The 15,866-nt window shown below is 44.5% G+C and overlaps 1 protein-coding gene across 1 annotated transcript in view; it reads left to right on the forward strand.

Annotated features, from left to right (window-relative positions):
• The first annotated feature begins 702 nt into the window (after positions 1-702).
• The window catches only part of GRIN2B (glutamate ionotropic receptor NMDA type subunit 2B), a 241,249-nt gene continuing 226,085 nt past the window's right edge, over positions 703-15,866 (forward strand). The window contains exon 1 of the mRNA XM_032105854.1: positions 703-773. The gene's annotated coding sequence lies outside the window, so the exon portion shown is untranslated. The remainder of the gene's footprint in view (positions 774-15,866) is intronic.

Below are 15,866 nucleotides of genomic sequence, written 5' to 3' on the forward strand. Positions count from 1 at the left end.
AAGCAGTATTTAAGCAAGCTGTTGCATAAAATTTATATTAATCTTTTGTATGCTTTACCCTGATCGTAATATCATTCATTGGTCTTGTGTTGTAATGCAACCCTAAGTGCTATGAACCTATTATGACAAGTTGCAGAGCAGAAAGCCCATGAAGCTCCCCAGCTCATGTTTTTTTCCCTTCCTTCTCCTCTTCCACTGACTGCAGGATTCAGTTTTTTTAAGGTCTTATTCACTTTCAGGTCAGAAAATGGATCTTATTATCAGGTAGAAAATAAGTACAAGATTGAAAGCAAAGTGCTCTTGTCTGTGTTTATGGAATTGTTTAAGAAATACCATTTTGGCTAAGCAGAGCATGGAAACAGATATAATTATCCATGCTATCTAGACTGGAAAGACTGCTGCGAGGGAGGAGGAGGATGGCTTCCTGCTCCAGTAAAGGCAGGGCGGTTTCCCACAGTGGAAGAACTGCCCTTGCTGCTTAGCGGTGCTCAGTCGGCCACAGACTCATGGAGCAAAATGAGGGCAAGGTTTTTTTAAACAATAAAGGACAAAACAAGAGTCTTCTGTTTCCTTACCTTTATGCTCCTTAAAGAAATAAACTTCTTTTTGAAATGTTCCTCTATCAACAGGCTTTGTTGGAGCAGTGATCCTGGAAGGAAGGATCTGGTTGTAAGGGTCTTGCTGCAGGGTTGGGACATTACTTGAAGGGTCCTCCCCGGTCACTGGGCTCAGTCTCACCACTCTGAGGGGCCCTCCTTCATACAGGCACACAGGTAGGTACTTGCTGATGGTGATGGTTTTTTTGGCATGCCTGTGCATGACTACACTACCTGTAGGGGTGCTTGCAGAGCTGGAGCCTGTGTACTTGGTGGGGGAACAGGGATGTGTCCAGAGCAAATGGACCCTTTTGCTTTCAAACAAACAAGAATTGTTTTGTCAAATAAATAGTTCAGACTTTCAACTGGAAAAATGCATGATTAAATGTGCTACAGATAGAAGATTTCAGAGTAATTTTCAGGATTCCTATTGCTGTGTCATGATCTCATCTCAATGAAGGGAGCTGGCTGTTGTCTCCCATGAGAGGCCATTGCAGGGACACAGCATTATTTCTGCCAGCAGGAGGTCTGGCTATGGGAGCTGCATGATGAGGCAGGGGAAAATCACATGGGTGGCTTTGGGGCAGTGCTTGGCAGCCCTAAGAACAGCCAAACCAAGGTTTTCTGCTGTACCTTGGTTTTGATTTTTTCCTCCCTAAGCCTTATCTTACTTTGTAATTTTTGTTCCTTATACTTGTCACAGCAGGGGGAAGCAACAGGGACTTTATTCAGTTGTGTCTCTTCCTGTCAGACAAGTGAGATACCTATGCCACTACAGCCCCTGACCTTGTGGGGGTTCTTTGAAGTCGCCATTCTCTGGCTTCTGATGGAATATTGCCTTAGCATTGCCCACACTGCTGGCTGCGGCTTTAGGCACACAAGAGACCTGGAAAGTACTGCCACCCGCTTCTCTGCCAAAGGTGTGGTACGACTGTCTGCAAGAGCAATTAGGCTAGAAATCCCTCTGGACAGGGCAAGCACTGATGAAGATAGAGTAGGGTCCCCACAGATGAGGAGGGACCCTTAGGGCATTGTGTTTTGGGCACAGTGATCCCTCTGGGAGCTGGTGGCTGGCTCTCCTCTGTGTGCTCCAAAAAGCTTGAGGAGAAAAGTAATTTCATCTGCAGAGCCTTTAGATAGCACTCACCCCACACTGACTTGTAGTGGGAGACTGATGTAGGGAGAGGCTCCCATGGGAGGTGTGTGGAAGCCCAGCCTCCAAGCATCTCCGGCTGAAACACCACAGCAAGAAGAGTCTTTTAGCTCCTCGTGTCCCCTGTGACTTGTTTGGCACAGAGTGAATACAAAGCGAGGAGCAGCTTAGTGCTCAGAAGTGTAGCTAGCTAACTACAGCTGTCTTAGATCACCCTTCCCCGAAGATCCTACAGATTGCAAGGCAGGAATGGGGGTGGGGGATAGGATTTAGTCAGCGACGAGCCTGGCTTCTATGTCTCTTTTAAGAAGCGGATTTATTGGTATTAAACATGTCTCTCTTAATTGTGGCGTGATTTAAAATGGAAATTGCCTTTTGAAAGGGGATTTCCTATTAACTAGCTGAGAAAGAAAAATAGGATAATACCATCATCCCTATACTGGGTCCATAGATGAGATGCTGGAACAGAATTATTTGGTTAACTGCTGCTTCTTCAGAAATTGTAGCTTCTCTGTAAGAGCGAGACTTGCTCAAACTCCTCTGTGAGGAATGGTTGTATAGATGCTTCCATAAAGTTATTTTTATGGAAAAAGCAGCAATTTTACTGAGTCCTTTGGGCTTCAGGTAAGAAAACAATAAATACTAATTCTGAGAGCAGGTTCAGGAATGTGTCCAGCTCTTCCAAGTGTTATATTTGAGGCCAGATGGAGACAGAGACACTAGAAGACTGGAATGAGTATTCACTTTTGTTACCATGCAGTTAATGCCAGTCAAAGCTTGGATTAGTTAATGATTTTAGTAAGAAAAATAAAGCCTTGTCTATACCAAATTTGCACTAGTTTAGTTCAGGTTGGCCCAGTTATCAATTTAATTAAGTCTATGCAGCCTCTTTATGTGGAAGGATTGATTTACTTAATCTGAACCCTTTCAGTTAGCTTTGGTTAAAATACATCTGTACAAGGGCATGACTGTACAGCCAATGGAGATGGAGGTGGACAGACCAAATCCACAATTCCTATCAGCAAACTAGTGCACATGGCTGATTAATGGCAGAGCAATGCCACATTGGCATCATTATATGCCACAATTAGGATTTTCTAATGTCAGTGTACTATATCATGGAGCAGTGCAGACATGCCCTGTCAAACCTAGCAATCAATTTGGAAAACCACACATTCTTCTCAAGTCCCTCAGTCAGGACACAAAAGGCAATGTGCATTGGAAAGAAGTGGCCTTTAAGTCTTCTGTCCCCAGATGGTCAACTTGGAACAAACCATGGAGGTGATCCCAGCCCCTAATGGTGATGCACCTGGTAAAAACAGCATGCCCTTTAGCTATTGGGGCTGCCCTCATACGGCCACACACGCCAGGCTGATGGTGCCAGCATGCAAGCCCCTGAGCTCAGCCTTCTCCTGGGGTGGTTTCTGAGATTGCCCAAGGCAGCCTGGGAAGCCCCTTTCTCAGCTGTGCTGAGTGAAGACAGCAGTTGGCTCATCCTGAAATCTCCACCAGCTCTAAACTCAGCTGACTGCAGGCAGCAAGGCCAAGTTCAATTTCTCCTGAGTGCCACGAGTGCCTTCCAAGAGTTTACTGCCTCTCATTTGCTCACAGTATCTGCTTAACAACTCCAAGGGAGTGAAGCATAGACACGACCTTCTGTTTCAGCTTCCCTTGTACAGGAAGTATGTGATTGTGAGACAAGGAATTTGGTGTTTGGGAGCCACTAGTGCTGGTCCCAGGAGGTGCTGTGACCAGCACCTGAAGAAAAGCAAAAGAGACAGAATAAAGAGCAGCAAACAGTCACTTGTGGATCTTGCTGCTGTGTATTTGTTTCCTGCTTATCGTGCTTTACAGCCCCTGAAGAGCTTGTTCCAAAAGTGCCCAACTGGGGTCTGCCTGCCCTGTGGGCTCTGGTGGCTGGTTGAACCCACTGTCCTCCCCAGGATGATCATGTCATTGCATCTGCTGAAGGTTTGCAAGAACAAGGTGTGTTTCCAAAGGCAGATAAAAACATTTTGCTTCATTTGAAAGATTGGGGTGAGGCTGGAGGAGATACTCTGTGTTGCAACAATACTGTTGAGCAGAAGGAGGATTTAGGGCAGGTAGTGGGCACTTGAATAATTTGTCTTGGTCTGATGAGAGGGAGCTGACCTTTAGTATGTTGCATAGAATTGTAACTTAGGTTGGAAATGGCAGGAGTGCCTGGGATGGTGCTCTTGGTTGATGAGGGAAGAGAAGAGGATGGATCTGAGTGGAGCTGAGCTATGGCTGGATGGAAGAGATGCTAAGAGACAAAATGGTGTCAGGCTCATAAGCTTTGGAGTGGGTTTGCAATGGGTTGCTGTGATCTGCCATGGTTGGTTGCTTGGAGGATTCATGTTGCTTGGCAACCCTGTTGTCACCATTCAGATGCAATATCCAAGGAGGGGACAATTTGGTGAATGTTCACTGGGAGGAGAAGGGGGAGCTGGGGGACGAGGGTGGGTACAATAATCACAGTGGAGATAGGGAGCTGGTGAGCATCTTGATGCTGTGCAGGGATGTGGGCAAAGCAGGTGATGAGGAGGATGGGCACCCTGTCTTGGTACTGACCAGGGTTTTGAAGAGATACATGGGACGTGAGGGTGTGGGGATTCTGGAGCAGGCTTCCTCATGACCTTGTGAAGGCATGCTGGTAAACAAGGGGGCTGTCCTTCCAGCCAACATGGTCTTTCTCAGAATTTTGGGCTCAAAGACCCTGTGGAGCATACTTCCATGCTTCTGCAGGAATTGGCTGAGGACAAGGAGGGCAGTGGGAGAGATTGCCCAGACAGGCTGTGCAGTCTTCATCCTTGGATATTTTCAAGACTCATCTGGTTAAAAACCTAAGCAACCTGTTCTGATCTCACAACTGACCTTGTTTTGCGCAGGAGATTGGACTAGAGCCTCCTGAGGTCCCTCCGAGCCTGAATTATCCTGTGATCCCATGACTGCTGGCTGGTGAGGAGGGGCTGCTGTTACTTTGTCGCTGTGCTGTAAGATGCCCACAGGCTTCAGGTCAATACAGCGTCTCTGCAGTTCCCTTTGCAGCCATCAAGAGAAGTTTGAAAATAAAAATGTCACAGATGCAATGACAGTCAGATATGTAGTTAATATCAAAACCAGTTGTTCCTATTCACCCCCTCGAAGGAGATTGTACTTCTTTGATTGCAACACACAGAGGCACCAAGCAGTTCTGAACTCTGTCAGATTTCAAAAGAAAGAGCAGATTTTTAAGGAGACAGTCCTTTCTGATGAAAACTCTGAAAGTGGTCTTTTGAGCAGTAACTCCAGAGGACATTTATCATCTGTACATATACAAGATGCCTGCTATCATACAACTTGAGGCCTATTATATGACCTGAGATTGTGTGATTAGTTATCTCAGTTCTGTGCAGTAGAGCTACTGGTAGAGAAGAATAATGCAAATCCTGGTGACAGTTTGGGGGGATGGGGCTGTCACCAGCCTGGTATTGCTCTTCTGTGTCCCGGGAAGTTACCCAGTATCAGTGGTCTCATCATGCTGTTTCCGTTAAGCAAAGAAAGCGTACAACTCAGTGTATTTTTTGGTGAGCCTGTTTATTTACAGCTAGTGTGCCTAAGGACTTGTTTCCTGGATTACTGTAGAGGCAGATGATCCATAACCAGTTTCCCTGCTCACTGCCTTACCAGTCAGGAGATACCTAAGTCTGCTCCATGTCAGCACCGTGTTCAAGTGCACCAGGGCCTCTCACGTAAGCTGTCCTTTCAGATCACTGGGTTTTGAAGCAGTGGTATCCTGTCTAGTGGAGATCTACTCAATACTAGCCTGCCTCAAGCATCTGATGACCAGAATGGTCCACCTGTGTCTAGTGCCCTCTACCACGTATGACCATTTCAGATGGGGATTCCTGCAGCCACTTGCACAGTCCTCCTCACTTCTTCCTTGAAGATTTACATGTTTAGAATAATGACAGTTGAAGTCAGACTTTCTCTGTAGCTGTTATGGTCTCCTAGTCTTTCTTCAGTATGCTCAGAAAGGAAAAATACTCAGCTTGCATTTTTGGGGGAAAAAGATTGAGGGAGACAGTGGGAATTGCCTGAGGAACAGAGAATAGGTTGAACTCAGCTGTTAACTTTATGTTACCTGGATGCCTGCACCCAGCCACCATCATCTTATCCTTTTGCATGTTTTTTGTCAGGGATCCTATGATGTGGGCTGCTGGCTTTTCTTCTGGTCTTTTCCAGGCCTTTTCCAGAATCCTATATATTCTCAGCTCTGGGACTCAGTATATCTGGACAAAGAGAAAAAGCAATTCTGGCCCTATTGTTTTTGAGGAGATACTTAGATTTTTTTTTCCCACCTGCAAGTGACTAACAGATTCCTGCCTCCCTGCTGTAGACCATCAGTTCTGGGAGACAGGGAATAACACTCCTATGGGTCCATGCTGTTCTGTGCATCTGGGAAGGCCAGCAGCTGCAGCAGCAGGTGCTTGTATGCATGTGAAGATCTTCTGAGTTGCTGTGCCGTGAATTTGCACATGTCCAAGACTGTCAGCATGCAGCCTTTAAGGCCAAGGGTGCAGAGGGACAGCTATCAGCCTCTGTCGATGGGTAGCAGCCACAGTTCATCACTGAGGCTGTCATAGGAGGGGTAGGCACTGTCATGGTGTTCACTTTTTATCCCATCGTGATATGCCCCATGTCACTGCACCCGTTGTAGTGTCCCAGAGGGAGTACTAACAGTTTGAGTCAAAGAAATTCTCCAGCTGCTGGGCCCATGGCTCTACAAATTGTCAACCTGAAGTGATAGCTCACCAAATGAAGAAAAAGAGGTCCTATGCCATTATAACATAGGGACTATGTTATATGATGGTTGAATAGGATGTTTGACCTACTCTGTGGGCATTAATGCAGGCAATATTGGGTGTGTGCTGGATGCCTGCATATTCAGAAGTTCTCTTTGTCATCTTGGCCAGGTCAGGCTTTTTTTCTGTCTGTGGACAATAACTTTTTTAGCACACTTCCACCAACCTGCATTCCAAACGATGCAGCTTATCCTAATTCTTGCATCTCTTTCTGGCCATATCTTGCCATCATGGACATTGCACTAGGCCTTCAGATCCTGTTGACTTGTCATAATGTGCATGTTCAGTGACTACCTGTAACAGCATCCCAGGGTTTGCTGACATTTCTGTAGCCTGTTCTGGACACCACAAGACAGGTCAACAAGGAGCCATTTCATCAACACTGGATTTGCTGAAATCAAATCTACCTTTGCTTAGCCCAACCACGTCACCAGCATTGGGTGACTCCTGGTAGGTAAAGGTCTCATGTTGTCCAAACGCTTCTGGAACTGTGTCAGACTTGGTGCTGTGACCACTGCCCTGGGGAGCCTGTTCCAGTGCCCAGACACCCTCTGGGTGAAAAACCTTTTCCTGATATGATACCTTAATGACTCCTGACATAAAGTCATAGCTTTGCCAAATATTGATCTCTTCATTACCCTCTCCCAGCATCTCTCTTCTCTCTGCAACCCCTGAGCTGCCACAAGGAACAATGTAACTGAGACACAGACCCTCTCTAATGTTTCTGAAGACAAAAATATCTGGGAAGGGTGGCATTGATGATACGTCTCTTCCCTGTGCTTTTATTTCATTAGGTTGTCGATTGTCCCTTGTGTTGTCTGTGCCACTGAGATGGTGTCCTCTGCAGAGGCTGTGCTACAACAACAAAGCTGTTAGGCAAAAGATAGGGGCCTAAGAAAGTTGAGTCATGCAAGAGACACCAGTTTATGATAAAAAAATATACAATTCCTTCAGGTAGCATGAAAACACATGGCTGTCCTTGGCCTATGGTAAGAGCATGATCAACAAGGGCACAACAGCCTGCAGGTTCCCTTGTTGTCAGCATGAGAAAGCCTGGTAGCCCATCAAGTCCAGGGTGCTGACTCCTGACTGACATAGGGGCTGAAGCAGAGGTGTCCAGCTGCTCTTTTGCCAGGGGAACAAGCCGTAACTCCACAGGAGTTTTATGTAGTTGCACTTAAAAGACACAACAAATGACAAATGTCCTTGTTGTAATAGAACAGAATACAGTCACAGATTTCCCTCTACTCAGGCAAACCTATCTACAAGGCCCAGAGGAAGCCAAGATTTTCACTGTGAGCTGCTTTAAGCTGTCCTTCCAATAAATATTGCCTTGCTGTAATGCCCAGCCTCTGTCCTTGGGCTAGGAAAGTTGCCAGAGTGTGGCCAAAGCTCTAGGTGGACATTTTCTCAAGATGATGAGGCAAGAGGGACAGAACAACGTGTGCTTTCTGAATTCAGTGCTTAATAAGGAGTAAGGAAAAGGCCTACTCCATGCACAGGAAGGGTTCATATTTTACATTTTCCCAGTGCCAGGGCATAGAAACACAAACAACACTTGAATCCTGGAAGTAACATGGCAGGGAAAGGACATACTTACAGACTTGCTGGAGGATGGAGGCTGGTCAGCTGAAGGTAGCCCTGGCTCTGAGTTCATAACCGCTGTGAAAGTGAAACAGAACTCCTATTTGAGTAAGGCCTGGTCTTGAGATCAGGTTTACAGCTGATGTATGGAAAAAAAAGAGCATGAAACATTTTGTAGGTAGTGCATGCCATCAAGATGCTGAGGTTTGAGTTTGGGTCAGACGTAACATGAGAGCAAAAATGGACTGCTGAGCTTCAAAGCTGTTGAGACAAATGCCTCCATTTCAGTTTGATGGTAGATTAAAAGATGCAGCTGAAGTGTATCAGAGGTGTTTTGCTTATTGCCTCTTCCTAGATGTCTAAGTAAAGGAGAAACGAAGGTGGCAGTTTTCTTTAGAATATAGAGTAATCTGACAGAAATCTTAATGTTTCTTCCAGCCAGAGGGCTGAATTATTGAGTCAGCTGGCTCACTTGGAAACAGCTCAAGCAAAAGAAATCTATCTCCATTTGCATAAAGTAATTTGCCAAGGGTAGGTCTCTTTTTTCAAGAAGGTGGGGTGGTGATGGAGCAGCAGGATAACCTCAGTTGCTGTAGGTAGATATTCTCTCCCAGGACTGTGAATGTTCAGGCTTAGCACATGCTTTTCCATCTTTTCAGTTAATGACACTACTAAATAAATGGGCAGAGGAGCAGGTGACCCTGATGCTGCTGGCTCTCAGCTGACCATGGACACCGTGATTTTCAGAGCTACTTTTAATCTCATTAACATCTCTCTTCTGTTTGCCCCCGTGCAAAGAGCTATCTTGGAAGACCACAACAGCATGCTAACAGAGCTCATTTTTCACTTTAAAATGTGTCTAAAGAAAACATTTGTCTTAAATTAGATGGTCAATGCAAATGTACAATAAATGTTGTAGGGAGCACCTAACTCAAACCCAGTGAGAACATCTCCAGCTCATAGGCTCTTAGCTTGCTGGTAAAATCACTCTTACTTCTGTTTCAAGGAATGCTTTCAGGCTTTTTTTTTTTTTTTTTTGTGTTAGAAAGGTGATCCACTTTTCTAATGTCATGCTGCTCCTTTTTCAGAATCCTTGTCAGTATGAATAGTATTTTCCTTCTCTACCATTTCTTCCCCTGCACCCTTTTGGTAAGTTATTTGTAATACCATCTGCTTCACCTGAAGGAGAAATGAGATGAACAGAGAGTGACTCGGTGCTGTTATCAGCCCTGAACTTTTCTGAACAAAAGCAGGGGCTGTTAGGATGTTGTGAACTATGGGATTTTCAGAACTGTGCCAACAGGGAGCCCAGCTGGTGACACTAACCAATGCCTTCTCTTTGCCACATCGACATTAAAGTGAATCGCTTCGCTGCATATACCCCCTCTGTATGTACTTGTGTGTAATAAATGGTGTCAAAAGTTCTGACAGAGCTTGCAGGTGAAGGAGGGCATAGGAGGGGGGTGGGATTTTGTCTTTGCTTTGTGTACATTGTTTCCCTGTGTTAAGGATTGAAAAGAATCCGTGGAGAAAAGATAGGAACTATGTGTTTGGAAGGAAGAAAGTAGTGATGCTTTGGTGACAGTATTTTTATGTCATAAGGTGTTTAAACAAAAAAATATATTCTTTAGGAGAAAAACAAATATTTGTGTACACTGCTGCTGTTAGATTTGGCCTCAGCAGTGGCATGTATATTTTTAAGAGTGAAGGATTTATTTTTTACCCGCAGTAACTTAATGTTCCAAGTGAGTTTATAATAGCACTGATTAACTGGTAGCATTTAGTTTGAGTGAAATAGCAGCTCTGATGTCTCTCTGTACTCTTCTTTGCTCCAGACACTTTTATCTTGGAGTTTGGAGCTATTTAACTTTACTTATTCTTTTCATAGGAGATGGTTCATGTTGTAGCAATGTCCCATTGAACAAGCATTAAGGATTTGAAGCTGCATAAGTGAAGTTAAGGTATTCTGGGTAGCCTTAAGAAATCTGTGGAATAGCAAGTAAAAAGCTGGAAATGTCCCATTGTTTTGTCTGGAAGCCATCGAAATGGAGTAGGGCTTACCTGCCGCTTCACTAGCATGTAGTGAAAGAAAAAAGTTCTTCTGTGTAAGAAAAATAAATGTGCTTATTTATGACAGCACCAATGCTGTAGAACTTTGACCCAACTGTAGCACACAGAGCAAAGAAGTGGCACATTATTAACTATTGTCTTATCTACAACAAAGCAAGTTAAAAGGTGGAAAGCCAGGGAACTTAAGTGACTGAAACTTAATGCCCTGTATATTTGTAGTGGACAGTTTCCCTTTTAATACTGGGAGCTGGGAAGCTAAGTTTCTTGGCATGTGACTAGTTGAGCTTTTGCCTTTATATGGATATTGTGTTAAAGATGAGACCATCTAGGTAGAGCGGATCCCTGAGGGTGTTTGCAGCAGCTCTCAGTAGCATGAGCAGTAAACTAGATAATTGGTGTGTTGGTTCTCATCCAATAATAATTTATTTCCTGGGAGCAACTTCAAAGCTTAATCCTAGAATTAAATCCCCTATTCCTCCTTGGGATTTTAATTTAGTTTTGAATGCTCTGATGGATTGTCTGCTAGAACATTAAAGACAGCTTTCAGACATAAGGGTGATTTTTCTGGCTGCTGTATGCCCTGTATGGAGAATAGGTGAATGCAGGTACCTTCCTGAAGAAACTCTTCTTTAGCTTTTCATCACAATAAGCTGGCAAAAGCCATACTTTATCTCTTACTGAAAGCGGTTTTTCAGTTTCCTTTAAACCATGAAGGCAATCTGCCTAATCCATTTTGCAGCTCTTCCAGTGAAGAGAGTCATCACTTGAATCTGGAGAGAACCAATAAGATTTTCATCAACCAGAAAGTTGATTTTAGAAAAAAACCCCCAGATAATCTGTTTGTCTTGTTAGAGTTAGAACAGGATGGAGATGACTGCCGGGAGGGTTGTAGTTTCCCATTCATTCAAGTGTGTCAGGAAACTGTATCTTGTTAAGACCAGTGAGATGGGACAAAATCTCCAGCCACTGGAATGATCTTTGCACCCCAGAGGAGGAGGAGAAAGGCACCTTCCTCAGAGTGATGCAAGGTAGTGAGTGCTTCAGCCTTTCCTTTCTGCTTCTGAATGGCAGGGTAAAAGGGATGGCGTCTATGGCTAATGTTTGTACTGTGCTTTGATGAAATACAATGATATTTACTATTTATTATTAGATAGATGTGCTGCCTTTTGACAGATAGGTTCTTCAGTCTGGGTGTGCTATAGGTAGAAGAGCCATATATCATCTTAGAAAAGTCACAGTGTCAGTTTGAAATCCTGTCTGTACTTCTGCAGTTCAAAAACAACACATTTCCATTTGAAAGAACAAACTCCACCATTTCTTAGTTTAATGTGCTTGTATTTCATACATAAATGACCATCCAGGAAAACCAATTTCAGTGAGCCTGACATTCCATACTCAAAAGAATAAAACAAGTCTATAAAGACACAGAGAAAGCTATTTCTCCTTTAATCTGCTTCACATTGTCTTTGATTCTGCATGACAAAAAACCAGTCTTCTAGTTGTTAGGATTTCTGGGGGCAGACTGACCATGGCAGAGACAGTAGGGGATGCTGCAATTTTTGCAATGTAAAATGATGAGAGCTCAGCTAAGTGTCCTGGTATGACAGCTGAGAGAACATGTGTAACACTTCAAAGCAACTGCAACAGTGTTCACAATTCCCTTCTGCTGGGCTGCTAGCAGGATGAACGTCCTCCAAGTAGCAAGCAAAGTGATCCTTGTGCCCAGGTGTCTTTGCAAAAGACTGATGAGATCTCCCCATCCAATGGCTTCTGGCTCAATCCTGCTCTAGCATCTCTTGGTCCTGAACCATGTGCAAGAGAAAGGAAAAAAGGTTTCATGCCAAAATTTAGCTGAGTCCTTCAGCCACATGGTTGTGCCACTGTCAGGTTTGTATGCTTGTTTCTCCATTTGCTTTCCCTTTAATCAGCTGATAAAATGTCTTCATGCTGTTCTTTATGCATCATGACATGACATCCTTGTTTGTGAACCTGTGTGGCCAATGTTATGGTGATCTTCCAAAACTGACGCAGGCCTGGTATCTGAACACCAGGACATGGGCAGAGATGTATTTGGCCACTTTATAATCAGACTGGCTGAGTAGAGCAGGGCACAGAGCACTGTATAAAAACAGCTGGAGTCTTGGTTACCATGCTCTGCAGGCCATGTGCAAACACCCAAAGGAACGCTACTATGAGAAACCTTTTTATGGTGTGAATTATCCAGAACAATTGATCCATTTCATTGATTATAAGAAATTGCTTTTCATAGACATGGCTTTTCTTCTACTAATGCAAGCATGTCTGTGTTTGAACAGAGGACCTATGAAGGGGCAGTCTTTTCCCTTAGTTGCAGACCCCATTTATCTAGGGCCCTGGAAATAGGCTCTGATTTTTTGAAGTCAGAGGGGCATTTACTGAGGGTTAAAGCTACTGTAGGTCCTTTGGTCCCTGTCAGAGCTGGCAGAGGCTATTCTGTGGTGGCAGAATGGCTCTCCTGGATTGCATCCTCCCCAACATCATCACTGCCACATCCAGCCCTGGTCGCTTTTGATATAAGAACTTTAATCCACATTCTTTTATCTTAGGCAGGTCAAGAATAATATAGCCCTTAATTTATAGTGAACATGGACCCATTTAAAATAAATCCCTCAATTTGTCTTACAAATAACATTTAAGTGTTTTTGAATTGAAGAGATGTTTGAAAAACCATTTCCTATCAGAGATGCTATTTGTTTCATTTTATGCAGTTCATTCATCTTAGTTGATTGGAGAAAAAATAGAAGCCTACCCCAGCTAGTGAGAGTAAACCCTGGCACAGTACTATGCTGCTGCAGATTTTGCAACATTTTTTATTTGGAGCTAACCTCCACACACATTATTTACAATAACTATTACATCTTAATATACAAATAATTTGGGGATTAGATGCTGTGCAAAATCTCAAGAAGATAATTCTGAAGCAATTGGCATTTTTATGTGCCTGACTTCAAACTTGTAATTGAGCCTGATTTCTTTGGTCAAGGGGAACACACCAATTTTGTCTGAAAAAAGTGATGAATTGGGCACTCAGGCCCCTAATCACTATAGGGAACTTAGCCCTTATGATTTATTTAAGAGAGAATTATAAATATACATATGTATTATGTTTATGTAAGATGTGCATAGACATCTATCAAGTAGAAAGGCAACTAGTCTCATCCTTAAAAGTGAACAAGACTTTCATGTACCATGTAACCGTGGAGTTGTGTAGTTTTATAAAGAAAAATAGCTGATGAATTCCTTCATCTTACGATCACAGAGAATTATAACCTTAAATATTGCTGACTTGCTTAAAATGACTGCAGCCCCTTGTCAGAAATTGTTCCTAAGATACTTCTTAACCCTCCATTTCGTCTTTCTAAGTAATATGCTGGATAAAAACCACTCCCTCTCTTTTTGTCAAGCTCCTTGTCCGCTTGTTTCATCCAAAAGAGTGCAGGAGGACTTGCACAGTCATAGTTTATCCCTTCTTGCCATACAGAAAGGAAAAAACATCCCTTGGCCAAATCATGTCTGCTATTCCTGTATCACTATTATCAGTGAAAGGAATGGCAAAGTCAAATGACTAATCTCTTCAGCTATTAGCAGCTTCTCTATGCAAGTATCACTCTACAGTTCTTTCCTCCAACTGTTCTGAGATAATTTCAGATTACTTTAGGCTTTGGCTAATATGTCTTCCATTTTTACTGAAATTAGAATGAAAAATATCATAGTCACTTTTTTTGAAGCATGCCTAAAAATGTTAGGAAAATCATTCTAACAGAAGAACAGCCCTTACCAGCACCCTCAGGAAGATCCTGGCTGTCAAAATGAAAATACTGCTGTCTCCTCTTGTCAAAGAGCTCAAGCACAGTTTGGTATTGCTTGTGGTCACTGCAGCTACATGAAAAATATCACTGTACACACCCTACACATGGAAACAGAAATTCATTCAAGTTCCAGATGGCATATTGATATGTGTGCACGCAGTGCTGCGGCCACATTACTGTCCATAACCTTCCCTACAGACCAGCAAACTCTATTTGGACCATGAGGTACCAACTGATGCAGGACCTGGGGGTTAAGAGAGAGTCCAGAGCTGCTGTGGTTCTTTTAGGAGGCTTTCCTCCCTCAGAAACCTTTGCCATATGCATGTTTTGCCCTGCAAATACATACCTGGAACAAAGGCCCAGCACTGAGTGCTCGTCTGCTTGCTGGAACACAATTTTTGGCATGTGGGATCCAGCCCTCCTTGCCTGTCTTCTGAGCAGTACGTTCCTCACTGCTCCTGGACATAGAGCATGCTAGAAAGGCCCAGGCAACTGTGTTTTCCTTAGAGAGTGCTTTCAGTGAGAGGGATGCAAAGGCTGGACAATGCAGTCTGCATCAGCACTGAAGCAGAGCGTGTGATGTTTGGCCTGGGGTCTGATTTCCTGCAGGACAAATGTAGCTGGCAGGGATGCATGGGGAGGGCTTTCCTCACTGCTCTTGTTCCTAGGGGTCACCAAGGACCATCTGACCTCTTCCAAATCTCCTACCAACACTCAGACATTGGCAGGCTGGGCATTTGCAACCCTGGAGTGACTACATGTCCTGAAGGCTGCATTTGACACTTCCACCTGGAAGTGGTCTGTTCTGTTACCTACTCTGGCTTTTCATGGTAGGGGGTATGACTTACCCTAGGACTGTTCCCTAGTGCTGAGGAGGGTAGGTGGGCATGCTCTGCTCAGGCCACCCATGGCACAGGAGGGGACAGGGACGGATCTGTGACCACAGAGTGGATTGCCCTGCCGGGGCGAGGCTGAGAGCACCATGGGCAGCAAGGGTCCAGGCATCCATGGGCAGGGCAGGATGAGGATGAAGACACGTGTTCCTTTCTGTTCAGGCTGATTTCACGTTGCTTAGCTTCCAAGGGGCTCTGAGAATAGCAATTAAAACACCGGGCTTAATTGTGGAGTATCCAATTTGGATATTAGCGTTATCTCTGCTCTCACTGCTTTCTTTTCGTTCGGATCCAATTCTGCTGCCTGCCTGCTGGCTGGGTGCCTGTTCCTTTCTTCTCGTTATTACTATTTTATGGTTATTCTTAATTTTTTTTTTTTTTTAGAAGCATTATTTCACTCGGTTGCTTCCAAACGCGCGGGTCGCGGTCCGAGAGGACGCCGGACCCAGGGAGCCCCGGGTGGTCCCCGCGGGGCTGCGGCGGCGGCTCGGCCCGGCCCCGGCCGCAGTGCCGGCCCCAGCCCCGGCTCGACCGGAGGCACAGGTGCCGCCCGGGCATGGGCTCCCCCTTCGCCCCCGCCGGAGGCCGAGACCTGCTCCCTCCGGCAGCGGGCAGGGGTTGGTCTCCCGTTGCTCGTACCGTCCTTCCTCCTCCTTCTCCTCTCCCCCCGTTTCCCCCACTGCTCACTCGAACAGCTTCCCCTCCCCACCCCTTGATATTTCCCCCCTCCCCACCATTTTCCGCGAGTATATTTAATTATTACTAATTATTAAGCTGCTTTATTAATTCACCTTTCCATGCTTTCCCCACCTCCGGGAAGCGTTCTCGGAGCTTTTATATTGCAGAGAATTTTTTTA

The sequence above is a fragment of the Corvus moneduloides genome, chromosome 4 (genome assembly GCF_009650955.1).
Source record: "Corvus moneduloides isolate bCorMon1 chromosome 4, bCorMon1.pri, whole genome shotgun sequence".
In the NCBI taxonomy this organism is placed as follows: Eukaryota; Metazoa; Chordata; class Aves; order Passeriformes; family Corvidae; genus Corvus; species Corvus moneduloides.